Here is a 25548-nt window from a genome sequence, read left to right on the forward strand (position 1 = left end):
TTGTAGACTCAATGTTTTTTCTGAATTACTTTTGGTAATTAGCAATTATAAAAAGAATCCTGTATATAATTTTCTTTCCTTATCTAGTGCTTGAGATTTCGACTGCTTTATAACCTTTAGGATTGACTGTATAATCTTCAAAGGGAAATCAAAGAATACCAGAGAAAATTCTGTACACATTTCTGTCAAGCTAAACCCATTTCCATTTTTTCTTTAACTGAATAACATGTTGCTAAAAGTTAAATAGTTTCTCTTACATGTCAAGAACTGTGAAGGGTCTGCAATTTCACCATATTTGTAAGCTTGCATGTTAGCCTTTCATTGCTTTATGGATGCTGGCAGGATACACAAGACTCCTGGGTCAAAGGTGAAGAACAGTGTATTACAGTAATAGCAATAGCCAGAATATTAGCATTTTTATGATAATTCGTTGAACCCCAGTCCTACAGGGTAGCACTGAGAACCTGATGATACCTGCCTATGCAGCGGGTGGTCCTACAGTAAAGGAACTCTAATCTTAAAAACTCAAATTATTTATAGTTGGCAGTAAGCATGGCTGCCCTGTGTGTGTGTGTGTGTGTGTGTGATAGAGAGAGAGAGAGAGAGAGAGAGGGAGAGAGAGAAACAGACAGATACAGAGAGACAGAGAGAGACAGAGACAGAAAGAGAGAGACTATCTCTGTCTTCCAAGACTGCTGACTCTATGAACATCCCAAAAAAGGTAGTCCAAAACAAAGGTAATCAGGGCTGTCAACACCTTGCTCACAAGACATGAAGAAACACAACAGACCCGTAGAGAATTGTCACCTAACAAAATCTACACATCATTTCTACATCATCATGACTCTTGGCAAATATTCCCATGGCTACATCACTCTGTCAGCCACTCTGATTGGCAGACGCTGGGACCAAATCTGTTCAGTTTGTCTCATACAGAGTTTAATTAAGGCTACTGCCAACAGGACCCCAAGTAAAAGGCTACTGCAGTGTTTGTCTCAGTCATGTCCCCTGCATCCCCAAGATTCCAGAGTTAAGAGTTGAATAAATCTCATAAACTATCAGGGATGTTTTAGAAAGCTAGTTGTCCTTCTCCTTAAGTTTCATCACTGACCTTTCTACTCACCAGAAACACTAGTTCAGGTTAGGCAAGATATAGTAGCAATTGCACAGACTCTACCTTAGCCTACCGGAAGGAAGTCTAGGGGGCAATTCTATCATTCATAATAACTGTGGCCCAAGACTTAATCCTGAGCTGAATGCTTTCCAGGCTTAGGGAGAATCACAACTAAAATCATAGAAGATTGTCATCCAATATTATATAGAATCACAGTGTTTTAGAAGAGTTTTCCAATTCTAGAACAATGATACTTGAAGATACCAACCTCAACTAACTGAAATTTCTACATTCTCTTCCAAGAGGCTTGGCAATGTCTACTGCCCAGAGTTTCACTGCTGGCAACTTTATGCATGCCCAACTTTTTGTTTCAATAAAGAATGATAATGTCATCTCATGGAAAGCGTTTTAAATAATAACAAGAGTTATAAAAAACTCTACAAGTCCACTCCTTATGGAACTACCAATGAAGATCATCATGGAAATCAAATGAAAGAAACCTTCATCTCAGTGGGTGTTTTCCCTTGGATAAAGGACTTGTCCCAAGGTGTTACAACTTATTCCTCCCTTTATAGCAGACATCTTTCTCAAGTTCAGAAATATTAAACATAAAAATAAAAACATGCATACTAGAATTGGAGAAAATGTCGAATGTGTGATTTTTAGAATGCTGAGGTTGAGGAAAACAATAGGACCTTAAGACTTCATAGGTGAAAGGAATTTAAATAATCTCAACCAAATATGACTTGACACCATTTTCTTTTCTTTTAGCAACCCTCATTATAAATATCTTTTTAGCCAAAATAACATATTGTAGCATTTCAAATAACCACATGTTGCTGTAGGTTTTGAAAAGATTCTAAATGCATTTAAAATCAAGGGCAGTTGAAGATTTTCTAGATCTATGTGTGTCTTCAGTATTACTCATGGCATTCTCAATTTCCTCTTACAGGATTTTGCCAGGAACTAAATCTGTTAATAGCTAGAGGATTCTGTTCTTAACCAACAGAAAAGTACTAAATGAAGAAAAACAGTGTCTCTCATTCATTCATAACCCATGAATACATGCAAATGTTATTTTCCTTAAAGTGAAACATACAAAATTCATAATGACTAAAAATATACTTATATCACCATTCAAATGTTATTCATTCACTATATAATGTGTTATCTGTGTACCAATTACATATAAAAAACAAAAGGAAGGTTTCATATTATCAAAAGCTACACAAGCATATTTTTTTCTTTTACATGCAAACACATACATTGTAAAACCAGAGCAGCAAACATTGTTCCTCCCTAAAAATAATTGTTTCATTTCTATTTTTTATTATTTAAAAACATTTTATTATTTATTTATTTTGAGAGAGAGAATGAGCAGGAGAGGTGCAGAGAGAGAGGGGGACAGAGGATCTGAAGTGGACTATGTGCTGACAACAGAGAGCCTGATGCTAGGCTCGAACTCACAAACCATGAGATCATGACCTAAGCTGAAGTCATATGCTCAACTGACTGAGCCACCCAGGTGCCCCATTAAGTTTAATTTTGGTATTTTTTAAAGCCAATACTCCATTTCATCACAAGCAGCTATAATTAATTTTTCCATATTGGATGCTACCAAAACCGAAGTGGTTCCAAGAAGCACATACTGTTTGGGGGAAAAAGAAGAAAAATGATACAACTTCACATGTGAATGCTAAAAATTGATTCCTTAATTCTTAGTTTCTTTTCCTGTTTGAAATGTTGATAAAGTATTTTATGATTTGTCTTTTAATAGAAATTACAAAATCTATAGTGTGTAGATGGAAAAAGGACTCCCTAGAAAACATTTATGTCCTAATCCCCTAATCCCTGGGACTTGTTAGAAGAAAAAGTGGGAGGTGGAAGGGGAGGGGGGAAAAGGGAGGAAAAGGGAGAGGGAGAAGAAAAAGAAGAAGAAGGAGCAGTACCTGAGTGACTCAGTTGGTTTAGGGTCTGATTCTTGACCTCATGATTGTGAAATTAAGCCCCAAATTAGTCTCCATGCTGGCATGAACCTACTGAGGGGGGAAAAAAAAGGAGGAGGAAGGGTGGAAAGAAGAAAGAAAAGAAAGAAAAAAATCTTTTCAGATGTGATCAATTAAGGATCTTGTGATGGAGAGATTATTTTCCTGGGTTATCTGGGTTGTTCCTAAAGACAAACACTTGTATTTTTATCAAAGGAAAGAAGAGGGAAATTTGACATACCCACATAGGGGAAGGCGAAAAGAAGATGGAACAGAAAGAATATTCTGGTCTTGAAGACTGGAGTGATGCAGCCCAAAGCCAAGAAATGCTGGCGGCCACCAGAAGCCTGAAGAGACAAGAAATGGTTCTACCCTACAGCCTCTGGAGGGAGTGTGCCCCTGCTTCCATCTCTGTTTTGGCTCATTAGTGCTAATTTTGGATTGCTAGCCTCCAGAACAATGAGAGTATACATTTCTGTGGTCTTAAACCATGAAGTTCAAGGTGATTTGTTATAGAAACCACCAGAAACTATGCATATAACTTCTAAGCAAGTTCTACTTAGGTATTAAAGATACACTTAGTAGACACCTTGCTGTCTCCTGTAGCCCTCATCTTAAACAACAATACAAGGTAGGCTCATTTATAAACCAGAGGTTTTGAGTTTGAGAGAAGGCAGTGGACCGAGGTCTTAGGTGCTGGTGACAGGTCTTGTGGGGAGAAAGAGCTGCCTGGGAGTTACAGAAACATCACAGCCATCCTGATTCACACACTAATTTTATCATTCATGCTACTCACTGAGCACCTGTCACAGCACTGGTCCCTACTCAAGACACTGGACATGGATAACTGCGGCTGGCAGGCAAAGTCACTACTCTGGTGGTTTGTGTTCTGGTGAAGGGGGGAAACTTGTGTATAAATAAGTAATCATAAATATGTTAGTTGGGATAGGTGTTATAAGGGATAAAAGAGGGAAAGAGAATAGAGGGACCTGGGGCAGGTTGGGTGCTGGTGTCTACTGGATATTCACATGAGGGTTAAGGTAAGGAGTATTGGGTAAGGAAACCTAAACGCAGTGACAAAAACTTATCTCTGTGGGTGTCAGAGAGAGAACATTCCAGAATGATGTGATGGTAAATGCAGAGGACCTGAGGCTGGCATATGCTTGGTGCCTGATGCATCTGGAAAACATCAACTGAGGAGGAGAGAAGGTAGCAGAGGGACAGAGAGGTTGCCAGATCCAGGTACTGCAGACCTTGAAGTCCATGGAAAGCCTGGGCCTGGTCTACACGCAGGATTTGCAGCAGTGGAATAGTATATCTGACAGCTATTTTGAAAGGGGGAGAAGGGCACATGTGGCTAGTGGCTACTGCACACATTGGTGATTCCTGCTTACCCCTGACATGTCGCTTCAAGTGGCTGTGGTATCTCTTCCTTCACAGCCCCCAGTATTCCTTTTCCCACAGCAGCATCTCTCTTACATGATGGAATCACCTTCCTCTCCCTAGGGTAAATTCTCTCCTCTCCTGGTTTGGAGGAAAGCAGAGGATTCTCTCTCCTCTTGCCAAGTCAGAGGGTCTGACACAAACCTGGGGGCTTTAACACACAGGCAACATCAATGTCTTGTAGACTTGACATTTGAAAACACGATTGTCTTCTTCAGATCAGCTTCTGCAAGGCCAGTAGATTATTTATCAGCCTATGTTATCTAGAGGGCAGGGGCAAGAATGGACAAATTGTTCATGTCTATCTTCTTAGGAATTTTCTAATTTCAAAACTGACTAGAAGAAAGGTACTTTCAGTTTATTTATGCCTTTAGGTTTTGGCAGGGGCTGTGCAGACTGTTGGTGAGAGGTTTTCTTTAATTTAACAAGGTTGAAATGATTTTACAATCTTCTAGTGCAGCATTCCTCCAACTTTACCATGGACAGAAAACACCTGTATCCTTTTAAAATGCAGATTCTAACTTGAGCCTGGTGGGCTGAAACTCTGTTTTTCTTTTCTTTCTTCTTTTATTATTATTATTATTTATTTATTTATTTATTTATTTATTTATTTTTAGAGATAGAGCAAGAACACATGAGCAGTGGGGAGGGGCAAAGGGAGAAAAGAGAGAATCTTAAGCAGGCTCCACACTCAAGGTGGAGCCCAACACGGGGCTGGATCCCAGACCCTGAGATCATGACTTGAGCCAAAATTAAGAGTGAGATGCCCAACTGATTGAGCAACTCAGGCGCCCTGAGACTCTGTAGTTCTAACATACCTCCCAGGTGAGGCTGATGCCACTGGTCCACATTTGAGTAGCAAGGTCTCAGTGTTGAGTCAGGTTCCATTTATGCATCAGTGGAAATTCTGAGAGTATAAGGATGCAAAACCTTAGCCAAAATTAGAGTGGCTATTGTTTTGTAAGCTGTGTACTTCATGCTTTCACAATGTCTTTGTTGTTTCTTTCCCTTATCATCTATTGAACTGCTATACTGTTTCAATGTAGGGTCTTTGTTTTTATTTGCTTTGATCAGTTGTTTATCTGTATTTTTACAATGACTGCTCAACTTCGAAAAAAAAATCTTAAGAAAATTTCATTCAGTAATTAATTGAAATGAAAGAATAAGTGCTAATGACTAACATCGTCAATAACCTCTGATGTTTATCAATATTATATAAGTCAGAAACATTTCAAGTGTTTCTTCTCTAATATCAAGCATGCTATAATACCATACTCTAAGTCTACTAATATATACACGTTTTAAAACAACATAAAAATATTTCAGTTTGTATTTCAATTCATAAAATTGTAAGCCAGATATCTTGCCTTAATTGAACTTAAGTGGATTTGGGTTACATGGCCTCATTATTGCATTACAGGGCACTATGAGAAGATGCAGCCCCTCTCAGCCTGGATCTCAGACAAATAGAGCTCTCCCAACCTCTCCTCCCCCGTCCCCACTCTTCACAACCTCTGAAGGACATGAGGCCCAATCAAGGAATAAACTCTTGTTGCTTAAACCCACTGAGATTTGTGTCTTGTTTGTTACATAGCATCATCTAATCTGTCCAGACAAATATAGTGATTGTCACATGGAACAAGGCTACAGCTACATCCAAAACATAATTATGTGGCTAACAGTGAGGACACTGATGTGAGAGCTTTAAGAGAAGACTATTTTTATTATGTAGTGGCAAAGCATTTGTTGAAATTCTCACCTCTGATAACTTCAGAGGAGTTGTGCCTAGTGAACCTAATGAACTATGAATCTAATATATTTATAGCCTTAGAAGTTAATACACATGACAGTAATACTATTATTGATAGCTGTCTGCTTTGTTTGGCAAGGTATTACAAGACAAATGCTAACTTAGGAAATAATTGGTGTTTAAGCAGAAGTAAAAAGAAATGTAAAGCATCCCAAAACTCAGAGTCTGGCAAGTTAGACAATAATATTCTTGACCCAAAATAGTAAAAGACAAAATTAAGAGAGGCTTCCAGGTTCAAATGCCCTGTATAACCTTTCAACCAACTAAGATGTCTCAGAGAAAGGATCAGAAGTAGAGTGTGACACCCAGTACATTTTCAATTGGATTAAAATCAGGATAGAGGATAAATCACAACTGTTGTGGTCCTCCCAACATAAGCTAGATATATTCATGGCCCTAGCCTCTAAATTTAATAAAACTCTTCTGAAGCCAAGATAAAAAAAATTAGCACTCTAGACACCATCTCAAAAAATGATATAAGTAAGACTATTGGCTGGCATATACCACTCACTGGAATCAAACTGATAAAGAAACTGGCTAAATTTTTGATGAGGGAACCAGGAAGCTGAGATTATTCTGGGTGTAAGGTCACCCTTGAGCACCTATCCATCTAGATAGACATGTAGAAATTCTCACAGCCCTTCCTTCCAGTAACTCCCCATGACAAAGTTCATCCTCAGCACCTACTTTACTGTAGTTGCAGAAGCAAATGAAAAGGAAGACTCCCCAAACTGAAGGCGGAAAATGAAGAAACACGAACAATGTTTTTTTTGAACAGTGGAATTGAGACTTCTTCCCAAGGAGAGGAATGAAGATATACTCTCCCTTCACAGCTCAGGAACTCTCACATCATCTGCCTAGCAGGGTTTCAGTGTTGCTCTGTACCAGTGACAATGTGTGCCTATTGTTTCCCTCTCCAAAGAGGAGTGTTTGATGCAGAGATCCTATCCTTGTTTCACCTTGGTAGGGTGGTTCGATAGGGAAAAAAAGAAAAAAAAATTTTGTTGTTATTGTTGTTGTTCGTTGGTCAAAAGGATCAAAAGAAGCCGTATTCACACACAATGAAGACATTTCTATGTATCCTTGAGAGCTTGGTGATGTACTAAATGGGACTTTGGGTACTTTGTAGAGAGAGGATGAGTATTGACTAGTTGTATGTGGAAAATCCCTTTGGTAGATTGTACTAGACATTAGTAGGTTTAATTCATTACTGTTTCTGCCCTCTCCTAAGGCACACCCCAATCCCTTGAATTTAGGGTGACTTTATGGCTTGCTTTGATTAAGGAAATTTGAGGTAAAGAAATGTATTCCTTCCAAGTGGATGTAGTTAAGAACTGGATACCAATTTTCCAAGCTCACTCCCTCCACCACAGCATACCCTGAAGTTTGAGTTGAGATAACAAATGGAACATTTGTCACCTGAGTGCCCAGGTAACAGTGAAATAAGAAGAGACTTCTTGTGAAAACATACTCTATATATGCATGTTGTAAGCAATTTGGATTTCGAGTTGTTTGCTACTGCAGCATGACCTATCTTGACTAATACATCACTCATACACTGTAGTATCATAATAACTTGTAAATGCACATACTAAATCCCTAGGAATCTAGTTTAAAATATGAAATGTCAGAATCAAATATTTACTTCTGGCAAGTCTTAGTGGCCTTTGACATTCATTTGGTATTGATCCCATAAAATTTTAATTTTTAGTTGAATTGTGCATTATATACTCCATCCTCTTGATTATTGTGTATGTGTCTTGAGAGGATTTTCTACAGTGTGCTTAAGAAAAACTTCAATACCCAAAGATCTAAGCATCATCCTTATGCAGAGAACAGAATCAGGGGAATTGAATTTCCAAGGAAGTCACAATTTTCTACAGAAGATCTTTGAAATAGAGATAGAAACGAGAAAAGTATTTGAAAATGACATTAATAGAACAGAGATGGAAAATTTCTTCACTGCATCTCATAGTTTTCCACATATTGAGGTTATTGGAATTATGGGTCACGCTATATTGTTTCACATATAACTTCCCCACAAGACTCTGAGCTTTTTGAGGTGTGGGAGAGTGCTTATTCTTTTGTGTGTTTACATCATATAGTAAGTTCTTCATACATCACAGGCTGAAGTACTTCAATGGAAACTTACATGTATTATTTTACTTGTTCCTCACCATACCCCATGATGTAGGGATTGTTATACACACACCATAAATACAGAAACCTGGGTTCTAGGAAGCTGGGACACTTATTCATAATAAAGTGATGGAGCCAAGGTTCTTACTCAGGAATATCTTTATTTATTTGTTTGTTTATTTTTTAAAGTTTATTTATTTATTTTGAGAGAGTGGGGGGTGGGGAACGGCCAGAGAGAGACGGAGAGAGAATGTCAAGTAGACTCCACACTGTCAATGCAGAGCCCGATGCAAGACTCTATCTCATGAACCGTGAAATCATGACCTGAGCTGAGATCAAGAGTCAGACGCTTAACCAACTGACCCACCCAGGTGCCCCAGAAATATTTTACTTTAAACTAATATCACTTATTCATTTATGATTCAACATTGTTGTATAAATGAATAAGATATCTATAAAACATATTTCAATCTATAGAAGAGTATGGAAAAAGCAAGAGGCAATTCCTCTATGGTAAAGATTTTTAAAAGGAGTCCCTTTGGTTGAAAATTAATTTAAAGAATATTTTCATTAATACCAATTCCCTCACAATTTTACTTCATCATTAATAGGTCTCTTTGTGGAGGCAGAGTACTAGACCACCACTTGTGGCTCCCTCCTCATGACATCACTAGCTACCAACTTTGCCTCTGGGTTCTCATTGAACATTCTTCCCTAAAGAGACATATCTCTTTAGGCAACCAGAATGCCCTCCATCAATGCATTTGGACACAAAAATGTTTAAATCATGACATGTAGGTCACTTACAAAAAGAGGACAACTATTTATGGTAACATTTTAAATTTATTGTGATGAGTCAAGGCTAATGCAAGGTGAACTCCTTTTACCATCATCTGCACGGCTACATTAGCTCATTCATGTATTAAAAAATGTGCCTCTGGACAGTTAGTTGGCAATTTGGCAAATTGCTCATGTATAATGCAAGAGAAGAAAGTCTAGTTTCAACTCATACCGATTCCATCTCTACTTTTCATGAATGATTTTGATTTTATCATAAAATGAGTCATGGGTTTACTCAACAAAATGGGAATGAAAAAAAATCCAGCAATAAATTAATTTCCATTATCATTTGCTCAATTTGTTATAGTCACAGATTATGTTAAGGGTGCTTGCCTTTCACTGTTAGAATTATATTTTTTTTTTCTGAGAAACTAATACATTGATTTAAGATGTTGACTTTATTTTTTTTTTCTTTTTCATACTACACGCTTTATCAGTCTTTGCATCTATGAGATGGATAAATTCTAAGTTCCTTGGGACAAACAGTATTTCCTAAGCTTTTGGGAAAAACAAGTGGTTTATTAGCGAGCATATTTTCCATTCAGAAATCACATTGAACCATTGCCTTGATGAACTTTTACATTAGGTAACAAATTACCTAATTTTTATTTTCAGTTTCCTTCATTCATTCATGTATTTATTGGCAAACTTTTATTGAGCACTTGCTTTGGAGTAAGGATGGTACTGGCATTGGGGTTCCTATACTCATAAATGAGACAGATCCATTCCTACCCTTACCCTTATGGATGAGTCAGGAAGAGATATTCTTAAAAATATGACAGGGAGAAAATATATACAAAGAAAGTCCCTACTTACCTGTCTAGGATGAAATGCAATTAAATTTCCTCCTCAGGGCACTGGGGTGGTTCAGTTGGTTAAGCGTCCGATTTGGCTCAGGTGACAATTTCACAGTTTGTGAGTTCAAGCCCTGCATCAGGCTCTTTGCTGTCAGCACAGAACCCAGTACAGATCCTCTGTCTCCTCTATCTGCCTCTCGCCCGCTCATCCTCTCTCTCTTTCTCTCTCAAAAATAAACATTTAAACAAACAAACAAAACGTTTCCTCCTCAAGGCATTACTAAAACCAAAATGTTTGTTTTGGTGTCTAAGTGAACACAGTGTTTCCATTGTATGAGCATGACTAAGGCATCATCTGGCACAAGATGTGCAGCACCAAGTCTTTGAAAGTGAGCCTGTAGGGAAGGAGGTAAGCTGAGTGGTTACATCTCTGGCACCTTGTTCTCTGTAAAGTTAGCAATTGAACCACACTCACTGTTCCCATATACCTCCACAGACTCATCTCTAGAGACCACTGTGGTGATTATTTGTTACCCAGAATCATTCTCACATGATTTAAAGAATGAGGTGAGGCTTCATGGGGCTTGTGATCCACATGTATATAGGATTAAGGCACACTTCTCTTTATTAAGGCCTTCCAGAAGAGAACAGCAACCATCTTCTTCTTTGTTTATTGAAAATCTTTTAAAGATGTTGATGATCATGATGATACAAATAAGGAGGAAAGATCTACATTCACTTTAAGTCATTTCTATCTGGGAATAAATTCCCAGGAAGATTAGTTTTCCTCTTTTTATTAAACATGAAAAAATGATTACAATAATTTCTATGACTATGTTCTTAGATTTCTCTAAAATATTCAGAGATAAATGCTCTGAATTCTTCTCCAGGTAGAAGTAAGAAAGGGCTGGAGTGGACAATGGAGACAATATTTTAGGAGGTGAGATGGTGTATTGTGTCTATATTCACACACAAGCACAACTGCATGGAAGGAATTCCATTATCAAGCCTCATTACCAGGAAGCTGGACTGTGCCATCTAATTTGAGCATAATATCCAGTTGGAAACAATGTCACATCCAAACTAGGGTTCTCTTTCTCATCCTTCAGTGATTCATCCTTATCCATTGGTCCTGCTCCTGAATGCTTGTCAATATGTTAACCCAGGTCTTCTCTAGTATCATTCTTGATTTTAGTTGACAGAGAACCTGGGCATTTTATTTGCTTTTTGAGCCTAATTAACATTATATATTCTAGGTACATTCCATAGTATTTGATACTTCAGCATTGATTCCATAAACTGTTTGAAGAAGCCTGATAAGGAGATAAGAATCTCATACTCAAATGCATATGTCTTTTCTAGGGGTACCCCTGGTTCTACCAATCTACCCTTAATTTCCAAAACATGCTATACATTTCTTCATTAGTATTCATTAGTATTGCCTTGATTGCTTTTCTATATATCTAGAATTTCCTTTGTCTTTCTTAGAGTGCTATTATCCTAAAACCTACCAAGAAATCCCCACCCCCTAAGAATGAGTTTCATCCTCTCAGTTGAGCCAATAGTAAAAATATAGTATTAACTGATATTCTGATCCCATTTCTGTTCCATTTTAGGTTATTCTTAATTGTGGTGCACATTACGATGACCAGGAAAACTTTAAAATGCACAAACATCTGTGTTAAAACTAAGATCCAATGAATCAGATTCTATGGAAGTGGGGACAAGGCATGATATTGATAAAATTGATATATGATACATATGATGATATAGATATATGATAAAATAAAACACCAAATAACTAAGTGATATGTAACTTGTAACATGTGTAACACATTGTAACATGTTTCCAGGATGAAGATAGTTCAATCAAAATGTTAATAGGACAAGTGCCAACACCCGGTAACCCATTTAGCTTTGAACAGAGACAATCTAACCAACAGCTTCTTAAAAAACCCTTAAAACATAATCAACAATGAGTCACTTGTCACAAAGCAGAACAAGCACATTCAATACAATTTGTTTCCAGCCCTGTAACAAACACAGCATAAAATAAAGCCTTCACTATGCCAGATTAGGATTCTTTTCATGTAGAGTCATCTGAGCTACAAAATTGTGCATTTGAACAGTAGAAAATTATGGAAGGCTATAACCAGAAGTCTGGGCAGAACTGAAGGTCATGAAAAAAAACAGGTTATCTGAACACAGGAATGAGAGTAATGTTTGGTTGTGTTTGGGTAAGGCATTTAAAGGCATAAAATCTGAAACTGGATTATCGATTTAGGATGACGAGGAAAAGTAGGGCATAGAGACAAATATCATAAGACCCTGACTTAACATAAGAACTGGGAGAGGACATAGCAGGTGAGTAATAGAGATGTAAGGCAAAGATTCCAGCAAGGAGGAAACTTATGCTCAAGTAAGATAAGGGACAACTATAGAAGATGTGCGCCCCCCCCCCCCACACCTCCAGCCATAAACGAATTGGCTTTGAGCGTAGGGCTGTCAGATCAACTATAGCATGCCTAATTAAATTTGAATTTCAGATAAACAGCCCAATTTTTAGTATAAGTATATCCCAAATATTGCATGGGATCTTCTGTCAGGATTGGGGGGCTTGTGGGACAGAAGGAGCTATTCATCTAATTCACTCCTAATGACCAATTCCTTCTTGCAGAGAATACTCTTTCTCTTCTTGTATGTCCCATGTCCAGCTGGTTGTACCATCACCCAGTTGACTCCCATTAAATCAACTGCAATATTATAAGAATGTTGTTAGTAACAGATGGGCTTGAACACTTAGTTGTGGGAGTCTAGTTTCAGTTTCCCAGTGAAAGAAAGTCTGCTCTGAGTTTAAATCAGATTTGGCTGCATGTCTAAGATTTCTTTAGATAAATTTTTATAATTCTGGGAAAAAAATCGTAAAAATTCATTTGATTAATTTTTGTCCTGAACTTTCTATGTGTAAGTATGAAAAGGTTACTTTGAATGATGTACTTTTCATTCTAATAGTAGTATAGCCTTTTAAACTTGGGGTCTCTTTAATCAATAGAAATTGACAGAAATGGCTTTTAGCTTTCTATTGATTTAGCATTGAAAGTGCCATCTTCGAAGCTCTAAGGAATCTAACTTTAACCTCCTTCAGTCATTGATAAGTAAATCACTGTCTCCTTGGAGAAATGGTGGTACAAAGAACACAGGAAGGAATAAGGTGAATAAGGGATCTAGTGCCACAAAACAAGAAAACATTTAAAGACCAATGAGGTCACATAAAATGGGCTCAAATGTTTTATTATAGTAGAGGGGAATACATTTAAGCAATAACATACATGGGTTCATGGAACTCAGGAAAGACAGCACCAGAAAAAAAAATAATTAAAAGTCATGTTACTGCTTTGAAAATCAGTGTCTTTATTTTGCTTTTTTAGTAGGAACTACAGGTGAGGTGAACAAATAAACCTAGGTGATAACGAAAGCTCTTTGTTATATGAGAAAACAACTAATAGTGATAAGAATGAAAGAAGTCATAGAATTAGAAACATCATCATTATGGCACCACATTTTATTCATGGGCAACTGGATTTTCACAGAGTGTTAGCATAATACCACATAGATTAGTTTCAAGGAGCAAGAGAAACAGCCTAATTGCACAAGGAAGGGTAATATTGTCATAACCTCCATTCAGTTTTTGATTTCCAATCACTAACCATTGATTAACCAGATGTCCTGCCTCCTGCTGTCCTGCATTACAAAGTACACCATATCACAGAAAATGAATGGTGGCCAATAATGTTTTGCATGAACTTATCAAGCTTGGAGATCTAGCTGCCAGTTTGTAGAAACTATAGGAGCTAGAGAATTAAACTGAGAAATACCGCAAGGACATAACCAGACAAATTCATAAGGCTGAATATTTCTCTTGGGATACTTAGCTTTGGAAATTTTTTCTATAAGTTGGTGTCATGAATAAAGACAAGGGAAAGAAGGTGTACTGTACCAAAGTAATAGAGATGTTAAGAGTCATCACCACAAAATTCAAGGTATAGTTGTGGATTTGAATCCTGATTTGGACAAGACAACCATAGAGGAGATTTTACATACAACTGAGGACAGATGATATTTCATAGAATAAAAAAAAAATAAAGTTTATTTATTTATTTTGAGAGAGACAAAGACAATGTGAGTGAGAGAGGAACAGAGAAAGAGGGAGAGAGAGAATCCCAAGTAGGCTCCATGCTGTCAGCATGGAGCACTATGCAGGGCTCAATCCCACAAACTGAGAGATCATGACTTGAGCCAAAGTCAAGAGCAGGACACTAACCAACTGAGCCACCCAGGTTCCCTGAATAAAATTTTTGACATAACAAGATGTACATATTTTTCAAATATAATATGTGGTATGGCCTTATTTTGGTAAAACTATAATGGTAGATGGTCATATACAAAGAAAACGATCTAGAGACATCCACTGTGGGCAGATAGTGTCACTTCTGAGTGACAGAGTATATTATCACGTCTTAGTTTTGTTGATTTATATTTTCTAACTTTATATAGGCAGTAGACAGCTTTTGAAATTATGTAAAGATTTTTTTTTAATTAAAACACATATTCCTGATAAATGCATTATCTACATTTTGGAAAAAAAATTAATTGTTGGATTTTGCTTTCTACAACTTTGGCTTAGGTTTTAAGCTGAAAACATTCTACTCAGAGTTTCTGAATGGTTCAAATAACGTTTTTCTCCTCCTTTTGATTTCACATGGTTTTTCAACCTAGCCTAGAAGAAATCCGTTCTAAATCCCTTGAGAAAACTCTATTTTCACTGAACTTTGATCCTACCAGGAGCAATATTTGTAAAGAGAAGCCTACTGCTTCTCTTTACAAATTCAGTCTGATGTTACATCAAAGAAATTCAGATAAACATTGGAGAAATAAGTTTCAAGTTCAAGATAAATTCCTAATTTAAATTTCTAAAAAAGTTTTTGAAGCTTTTACATAACTATAACAAAAACTTCAGGAAATAGAATAAAAGATAAGCTTAACAGTAACAGCAATAACATTAATAAAATTATTAAAACCTTAACAAGCTTCATTAATATGTTTAACAATAAAGAGAAACTGAGGCCAAAAATTCACAAACAAAAACCTTGAGTTGATTCAGAAACATGTGGAAGAGTTACAATTCTAAGATTTATGTAAAAATTTTCAGTGGCGGTAGTAATTTTTTTTAAATATATTTTTTTAGCATCTATGTAACCAGTAGTTTTGTTTTTCCAGTAGTACCTGGGACAGAGCCTTGTAGGGGATGATACACTTAACACATATTAAATAAATTATGCATTTCCTTCAAATGAACACAGAGAAGTTTTCCTGCTGTATATTAAAGCTGTTTATATATAACTGTCTGAAAATGAAAAAAGTGTAGTTGGGCAGTGTTCATGTCTGAAAACAACTCGCAACTACCTTTACTTTTGTATTGATTTATTCACTATACTGAGTAGCATATACACAGTATTTAAATGTAACCTTGCAAATAAATCTTGAATATAGAGTATTAGTATTATTTATGCATCCATAGTACCTTACACAAAACTACTATAGCCAGATAAGTTTGAGAATTTAAAAAATTGGGACCTAAAAAGTCATTTGGTACATATCACCATGTATATTGCTTGCACCTTAGCAGTATCAGAGACAGCGCCATGTAATAAAACACATTAATATTCTGCAGTGAAAATAGAAATATCCAAAAGTTGAATAAATGAGATCTACCTATAGCTTTCCATTAGTTCAGATCACGTCTTGTTGGCAAGTTTTTGTGCCAAATTTAAGACAGATTTGGGTTTTCAGAGCTTTGAGGATTGTGCAATTGCAGATAAGTACTAGTATTGTGGACTATCATCATCAATCAATAACCCGTTAGAAAGTAAACTCTACTCCCTTCCTTTTCAGGCTGAAATATATTATATTTCAGTGCTTAGACAAAACCGTCTTAGGATGTATTTTAAATATGTCATTGCCTTAATAATAAACAGATTCTCTCAGACTTAATTTTTTGTGTGTTATTTCTTGAGAAAGCTTACAGAGAGAGTGATTAGTGAAGATTCTGACCAAAGGATTCAAGAGATCAGAGGTGGTAGGTGGTAGAAACAAGTAGGCAACAAGAGCTGAGCTGCTCTCAGTCTCTGACATGGAACTTGCTCATGCCATAGCATAGAGGCAGAGCTGGACAGGTATCTGGCCAGAACTATATACCAAATGTCATATTTCATTGCCATTTGGGAATAAATGACTTTTCACAAGTAGACCATTTTGCCATTATTAAGAGTAACTGAAATAAAATACTGCCTCAAACAATGGTTTCCAATATCTTTGAAAAATAAAATAACATTTGAAGATAATGTAGATCATATCATAGATATCATATTAATTATTGAGATCTGTAATCAGTATAAAAAGTTTGCCACATGAGAGAAATAGATTCACTCACTGAAACCCAAATTACATAAACATTTAGCACTTTTAGAGGGAGTTAAATCTGATGTCATGTAATTCCCTGATGCTGGAAATATAAAAGGAATTCCTTTCCCTAAGAGTAATCTATAGACAAGGTTAGCACTACATTGTATTTCACTAATTTCAGCCTTGGCTCTATACTTGGGACAAAGGATCAAAGAAAATGGTAGGACTCAACATGGACCTGGAAATGGGACAAAGATTAAATAGGGAAATTTATGTAGTTTATTGGGGAAGAGGTACAACTATCTTCTACCCAAGGAGCAGATGGAGTGGGAGGCATTTCCCTTCCTTTCTCCTCCAACATCGCCATGCCTCCAAGTGAGGGTAGGAGCCTAGATAGGATGGAAGGAGAAAGAACTGGTGTGACAGACCACAGAGACCTCTGAGCCTGTGAGGGCCTTTAAAGTAGGAGCCTCCTCCTTTAGGAGGGAGCAGACATCCTTGTTTCTGTAGAGATAGAGATGATCCAGGAGGAGGAGCATAAAACAGGATTTACTCTGGCATTGGGTAGCTTATCTGACTTCGTTTACTAAGGTCAGGCCATGAAGCATATGCCTTTGACTGAAAAGCCCTGTGTAATTTATATCTTAAAATCTTAGTGTTATGAGCTGAATTTTGTCCCCCAGAATTCATACTTTGTATTCCTAGCCCCTAATTCCTCAGAATGTGACTGTATTTGGAGATAGGGCCTTTAAAGAGATGATTAAGTTACAAAGAGGCCATTAGGATGGACTGTAAATGAATATGGCTGGTGTCCTTATAAAAAGAAGGAATTTGGACAAAAATACAGCAGGGATGGACACAGAGAGGAAAGATTTTGTGGCACAGTGAGAAGACATTTGCAAGACAAGGAGAAACCAGACCTGTTTGCACCTTGATCTTGGACTTCTGGCCTCCAAGACTATGAGAAAGTAAATTTCTGTTGGTTAAGCCACGTAGTCTGTGGTGCTTTGTTTTGGGAGCCTGAGCTGAATAATATACTTAGTATAATAAAAATTCTACAAAAGTATGGTCAACCCCATTAAAAGAAAGTATTACTTGAATGGACAGGAAGTATAATCAGAGAATTCCTCAAGAATCTCAGAAAGTAAAAAGAATTTACCAGCAACTGATAATTCATTTATTTAAAACAATCCCTTCTGTAGGGGGCATAATAATATCCATCCAAAGTTGCCCATGTCCTAATGCCTAAAACCTATAAATGTTAGTTTACATGGCAAAAGGGCCCCTTGAGATGAGGAGATTATCCTGGATTATCCAGGAAGGCCCAATGTAATTACAAGGGTCCTAAAAAGTAGAAGAACTTTCTTGGCTGGTCAAAGACATGTATGTGGTGACAGCAGGGTCAGAGAGATGGCACACTTTTGGTTTTGAAGAAGGAGGGGGAATCAAGAAGCATGAAATGTGGTCAGCCTTTAGAAGCCGGGAAAGGCAAGGGAACAGATTCTCAAAGTCTCCAGAAGAAATGCGGCCTTGCCAACATCTTGATTTTAGCCCATCAAAAATCTGTATCAGACTTCTGACCTCCAGACCTTTAATTAAGGTAATAAATTTGTGTTGTTTTAAGCTAGGTTGGTGGTGGTTGATGCAAAAGCAATAAGAAACTAACACACACACCTTCCAATCTGTGCCCTAAATTTTGTGATTATTCCAGGGACAGGAGGGAGCTTCTGGTGGAGGGGGATCATTGCTTCAAAGGCAGTACTTCCTATTGTTGAATTGTTCTTTCTGTTGGAAATCTTTTGTTTCCCATCTCCAAGTTGTCACGTCTTCGGTATAAGACAAAATTAATACAATCTCTTTCCTTAAGTGAAGTGGGAAATTGTTGATCTTTAATTAGAAGTGGTGTTTGTGTGTGTGTGTGTGTGTGTGTGTGTGTGTGTGTGTGTGTGTGTTAGACTATACATTATAGTTTATTTTCAGTAGTTATTGCATGGGAAGCTGGACAAGTGACTACATTTCAGTTTTCTGTAAAATGAGCTGATAACCATTTGAACCTCACAGGGTTGTTCAGAGGAGTAAATGAGTTAATACATATGCATATGGTTTGTAAACTTTTGAGTGTTAAAACTTTTGTTTATATATCTATTAATGTTTTCTTTTTCCAGGTGGTCTTTAAAATACATAAAGACAGCTGTGATGTACCCTCCTAATATCCTCTTTTCTTTGAGTATCTTCAACCTCTTCAACTGTATGCAATCCACACAATTTCTAGTCCATTTGCCAAAAAAAACCTTTCTACTTAAGTATTAGCCAATTTCTTCATGAAAAAAATTATACAAATTAAGATTCACAGAAAATGTAAAACTATATGCTCATTTTCATTTGAAACCTCTAGCCAAAGAGTTATGAAGGAAAACTGCGTCCAACTATCTTCTTGAAGGCAGGAGTTATTCCAGTGTTATTGTAGCCCCTGAACTGAGGACAGGCTTTGTCCCTGGATAGCGCCTCTGTGTTTGTTGGCTTATAGACCTGGAGAGGCACAGGCAGCAACTGTCAGAGTCTTTGGCCAGCTGGAATTCTGAGCCTGATCACAGCATTACTCACTATCTATTCTTCTGTTTCCATTCCTGACCCTTCTCTTTCCTTTGCTAAAGGTCTAAATCATTGCAGGGGCAAAGAGAGAATGTATGAATATTCCCTGTAGAAAGCTTATTTTTATGATACCTTGTAAAATATATATATAAATATGACCTACTTTTCACATCTATGCAGTGTCAAAGCCACTCATTCCCTAGTAGACTTGCATTTCTTCAAGGGCATACCAGCGAAAGAAATTAAGGATGACCATGGAATTTATATATTGAGATAGGGGTTTCATTGACACTTGTTACTCATGTGTGAAGAAGACTTTTTAATGTTAGGAGTAAAAAAAAAATGTTTGATGCTAATGTCCCCCCAGAAAGGGGGGACAGAACAAGACAGCTAAATAATTTTGAGTTTGAGAAGGCGCTATTTACTCCAAGAATACAGATATATTTCTTAAGACATGAGGCTTGTTTAGACAATGGCTCTAACCCTGGTAGCTGAGTTGGGACTACAAAAAATCACCAAACACCAGTGCTGATTAGTTTGGAAAGGTTTCCAAGACTTCCAGCATCCCAGTCTTGACAAATGACCTGTAGCATTGTCCTCTGTAGCAGAGTTAATGATTCTGAATATGGATAAGAGGGGGAAATTGAATAAAGAAAAAAATCAAGTAGAGAACATTTTCATACACTGTATAAGTATCAAATACATTTCTTTGTTCATGAAGTTATTTTAGCCAAATCCATTAGGTCAGAAGGAAAGGCTTTTTGTTGTTGTTGTTGTTGTTGTTTTGTTTTGTTTTGTTTTTTCAAAGGCAGTTGCAGGAGTTAAAGCATGATTTTAAATGCCTTTCTTAAGTAAGACTACAGGTGGATATTCAGTGACACAGCATGACGTCAGGGACTGTGTCTTCTGCATTTCAATGACTTCACACTGAGTTACACAGTGAGTCCTCCATCTAGATGTGGACTGTTTGATTGTGTGCACGTTTCAATTCTCTCTTCATAGATTGAAGAAATAGTATTGAATGTTCAAAGGCACTCTATTAAATATAATAGGAGTTATAAGGAGAGTTACTTGTTGACTCCTTCCCTCAAGGAATGTACACATATACAAAATGGAAAGACAGGCAGAAAAGATCAGTGCAAGAAAGATCCCCAGGTGTTAATCAAAATGACTGCATTGGTGATAAGGTATGGGTAGGCTGACAAAGGATACAGATGGTTTGCTTGGCTTAGCTTTTCACCATGGCATAAAACAAATAGGTGTCTGCATCTGTAGCTGTCTCTCTACCACAGGGCTCTGTGGGAACTTTGTGGAATCCACCCTGTTGGTTCAGGATTAGAGTTAGTGCCCATAGCATTACTTGCTATCTCCCACAGTCTGGTTTGGATTACTTTACTTATATCTAGCTGCCACCACATTCTCATGAGTTTGGTTCTTCAGTGTCTATATATACTGGAAAAATTCAGGGCCAGGATCTCTAATAGCATCACATATGAAGTAGAGGGTTTGTAGTCACAATCAGCTCTAAAATGGTGTCCCTTTATTGTGAAAACCAGTACTTTATGTGTTGTCCTTAAATTTACCATTTCAGGACTTTACTCCTTGCCAAAGTCCCTCAAAATATGTTCAAAGACTCAACAATTTAAATTAAGATGCTGTAATTTACTAAAAATCTATTTGTAAGAAGGAGTGAAACAAGAGTCAGGGAAAGGCAGAAACACCAGTAAGTGTGCACTACATGCAGGCTATCAATCTCCTCTATGTCACCTACCCAGTACCTTAGAGTGCCTGAAGGTGTTTGGGTCTTTGGTCAGGAGCTTCCTTTGACCGTGAAGGAGAGGAGTATTGCTTTCCCAGAAAATTTCTATTTCTTTATACTGTGCTCAGGGATCCTTTGTGACACAGGAGAGCTTTGGAGAGAGGTATTTTGTAGCAAGAGAGGTTATGGACCTCTGACAAGGGCGAGACGACATTTCATCACATTTTTCTGAAACTTTGTGTTCATAAAAAATTGGTGTCTTAGTGATGTGATATTCCATGGGCACTGGTCCCCTTCAGGGGTGCTGCCCTTCTGATTAGGACTACGACTGCACACAAACTGTTGACACACTGAAATCATTGATGTATCAAAGCCGTGTGAGCACAGGACTCAGTATCTCCAGAAAAGAGCACCCAGAAAGAGCCAGGAAATGTCTACAACACCAGATCCTATAGATGGAGAAGCCGGCTCAAGTACTAATGCACTGGTTGCATGCAATTTGAAAATCATTCTGGAAGACAACAAGGAGTGTGGGACTTGCAGAGACAACCACAGAAACAGAAAATGAGGAGAATACACCGGATCCCAGGAGCGAGACCATTCTTTAGCTACACTTGACTAAAAGATTTTGTTTTTTCTACTATTTTTAAAAATACAAAAAAACAGAAATCAATACCAAACCCCAGTGTAAAGTATTAAGGACTATAACAGTTTTTTTAAGGACTATAACAGTTTCAAAAATCTAGAAAATGATACGCAGGTCTCATTTCATAGCATGAATCCATCATCATTCTCAATGATTCCATTGCTTGCTCCATGGACTGGGTGGGCTACACTGATTTTTAGAGTTGACCTTCTATTGCCCTGAAAGCTTTCTTGAAGCCTTGTCTGTGGTCAGACAAGGTGAAGGACAATTTATAACAAATTCTGATTACAGAGGGATATTTTTAAACGATAAGATAATTCTTAGCTTCAAAAACAAAGCTTGTCAAAAGAAAAGGACATCCCCCCCAACATTCAGATTTGTTTCAATAAACATTTGTTATGCCCTTCCCATATGCCACATGTAGAGGGAAGAGCAGAGAATGTCAATTAGAGACATTCAATGCCTTGGAAGATCCAGGATTGTTTTCCTCCAATGAACAACACCCACACGGAAGTGCACAAGTACAAAGAGGCAGAATTGTGTGAGGTATTTCTTATGATATCAAAACAAAATGTTTCAGAGAAGGTGTTTACATGACAACTGCATTCTCCACAGTATTACATTGCATAACTAGAAGTGTGGAATTTTTTAGTGAGTAAAACATATTTTCAGGAGAATTTCCTAAGCATCAGGGAACTATAATAATAATAGGTAATAAACATATAGTGACCACAGTTCCAGGAGGACACAAGCAGCCCTAGACTTTGCAGTAGCTACTGGAAATATCCAGCATTTGCTGGACCATTTGTGCCTCTCATAACTGGGGCAAATATAACTGCCACATCTGCAGCTGTAAATGTGTGGAGCCAATTCCCAGGAGAGAACTGGGAGTGACAAAGATCTTTCCCTCCTTTGAAGTAAAATCTTTGATATCTGAATGTTTCATAAAAACTCTGGTAGCTTTGTGTCTCATCATGTGGCTACTTTAACATAACAATGTGTGGGTCTCTTCATTATTTATTCTTCCCACATTCTGGACCCTGTGTGCTGGAAACTTAATAAGAATATGCAATTTCTTCATACACATGAGGAAATAGAAAGGGATTTAAATGGTGTTCATTTATTGGGTTTCAGATGACAAAATAGAGATCTAGTCTAAGATTGCTAATTGGTCAAACAAGTATAGTGCATTCTGTCATCTGATTTCACAAAGCTATCTATTAACAAGTCGGCATTCTGGGTCTCTTTGCGACATTTCATGCATCCTTCCACACTTTCTTTTCAAAATCCCTCAACCTCTCTTATTTTTTATGCTAAATATTAATCCAAAATAGCAATAATTGGGATGTCTGGCTGTCTCAGTTGGTAGAGTGTGCAACTCTTGATCTCTGGGTTGTGAGTCCCATGTTGGGCATGGAGATTATTTTTTTATTTATTATTTTTTAAATATAATTTATTGACAAATTGGTTTCCATACAACACCCAGAGCTCATCCCAACAAGTGCCCTCCTCAATGCCCATCATCCACTTTCCCCTCTCCCCTACCCCCCACCAACCCTCAGTTTGTTCTCAGTATCCAAGAGTCTCTTATGGTTTTCCTCCCACCCTCTCTGTAATTTTTTTTTCCCCTTCCCCTTCCCCATGGTCTTCTGTTAAATTTCTCAAGATCCACCTATGAGTGAAAACATATGGTATCTGTCTTTCTCTGACTGACTTATTTCACTTAGAATAATATCTTCCAGTTCCATCCACGTTCCTGCAAATGGCCAGATTTCATTCTTTCTCATTGCCTAGTAGTATTCCATTGTATATATAAGCCACATCTTCTTTATCCATTTGTCAGTTGATGGGCATTTAGGCTCTTTCCATAATTTGGCTATTGTTGAAAGTGCTGCTATAAACATTGGGGTACATGTACCCCTATGCATCAGCACTCCTGTAACTCTAGGGCAAATTCCTAGCAGTGCTATTGCTGGGTCAAAGGGTACTTCTATTTTTAATTTTTTGAGGAACATCTAGATGGCCAACAGACACATGAAACAATGCTCAACATCACTCCTCATCAGGGAAATACAAATCAAAACCACACAGAGATACCACCTCATGCTGGTCAGAGTGGCTAAAATGAACAAATCAGGAGACTATAGATGCTGGCAAGAATGTGGAGAAATGGGAACTCTCTTGCACTGTTGGTGGGAATGCAAACCGGTGCATCTGCTCTGGAAAACAGTGTGAATGTTCCTCAAAAAAATTTTTTTTTTAAATGTAGATTACTTTAAAAAATAGCAATAATCATTTTACTTTTTAAAATTGACCTAAAACATTTTATTAGTTTCAGGTGCACAGCATAATTATTTGGCATATGTGTATATTGCTAAAAGAATACCACAGTAAGTGTAGTTAATATCAATTATCACAAATAGTTACAAAATTTGTTTTCTTCAGATGAAAACTTTAAAGATCTACTCTTGTAGTAACTTTAAAATTTGCAATACAATGTTGGCAACTATTGTCACATTGTACATAACATCCTCAGAAATTGTTTTTCTTTCTTTTTTTTAAAATTTTATTTTAATTCCAGTGTAGTTACATACATATTTATTCCAGGTGTATAAACCACTCTCTGGAAGACATTTTACCTTTCATTAACAGATGATCCCTGCTGATAACAAGAGGAATAAAGGGAACACCAAATTCAGAGCACCTAAGCTCCTCTGCTAACATACAGATCCAAGCATAGCTCAGAGGAAGTGCGGATGTCACAGGCCCCCAGGTGGAGCCCTGTTTCTCTCTTTAAAGAATTACTGGAAGGTTTTTGCGTAAATGGAGTTTTCCAAACCTTATCTATAGCTGGAAGGAGAAATTTTTAGGCCACTGACACAGATGTGGTTCAGAAAGGCCCCAGATAAAGACCACAAGCAATAAGACCAGCGAGAAGAAGGAAGCCATTTACTTCAGGCAGCAATTCTTTCAGGAAAGTCAAACTGTGAAATCTCCCAAGCTGCACATAGATCAGAATTCTAGCCTTGCAAATCTCTAGCCCTGGGCTTCCTAATTCTCTGGCAGCATAGTCTCAGTTTCCATCTCTATTTAAAACATTTTTAAAATTCCTTCAGGAAATGCAGTATTCCCTACAGGAATTGCTTTACACGTTTCTCATAAATGGAATCTTTTAAGCAATGCTGGGAATCCATAGAGGAACCGAAACTTAGTATTTAGCACATTTCTGTCTGAAATATTCTGAGATGGCAATTCTCTGAAGGTCAAGTTAGGTTAATCTTGGCTATGCCATACAATCTTGATATATTTTTCTTCATAAAAAGCTTGATGCTTAGATATATAATGTGCATTTTTAAAGATTATTATTCTTAAACGATTGGTAATTCTATAATAGAGTAAATACAGTAGAATGTGTGTGTTTAAGAAGAAAAAGTAAGTGTGAGGTATTTTTTCCTGCCATGTATGATGGCCAACAGCCATTGAAACCCTTTATTTCAATATACTTCATCCATTTTCACAAAGGCAACAGGTACACTCTCTATTTAAAGGCTCCCCAAGAAAAGCCTACAATTACAATTTTCAGCCTAGAAGTCTATTATTGTTTAAATATGAATATTTTCTCCTCTTTCCTGTTGAGTAAGCAGCAATCACCTCAGAATAAGTGAGAAAGTATGTACAAGCAAGGAGAAACAGCACCAGGAACAACAGGACTAAGAGCTACATATTTGAAGCAAACAATATGGTTTCATCCCTTATAATTATAGTGTGGTTTGAAGGCTCATACTATGTTTGTGAGGAAATAAAGTGTAATTGGGTTGCAGTCATACTTAATAGTCTTTGCTGATATGTGCCTAAATATGACAGGGCAGCAGGGGAAGACTTATCTGAGACATGATAACTCTGAGAAAGATGTTGAAAGCCCCAAAACATGGTTTTTGGAGATAGACTTTTGCAGAAACTC

This window comes from Panthera tigris, chromosome B3 (genome assembly GCF_018350195.1).
Source record: "Panthera tigris isolate Pti1 chromosome B3, P.tigris_Pti1_mat1.1, whole genome shotgun sequence".
Taxonomy (NCBI): Eukaryota; Metazoa; Chordata; class Mammalia; order Carnivora; family Felidae; genus Panthera; species Panthera tigris.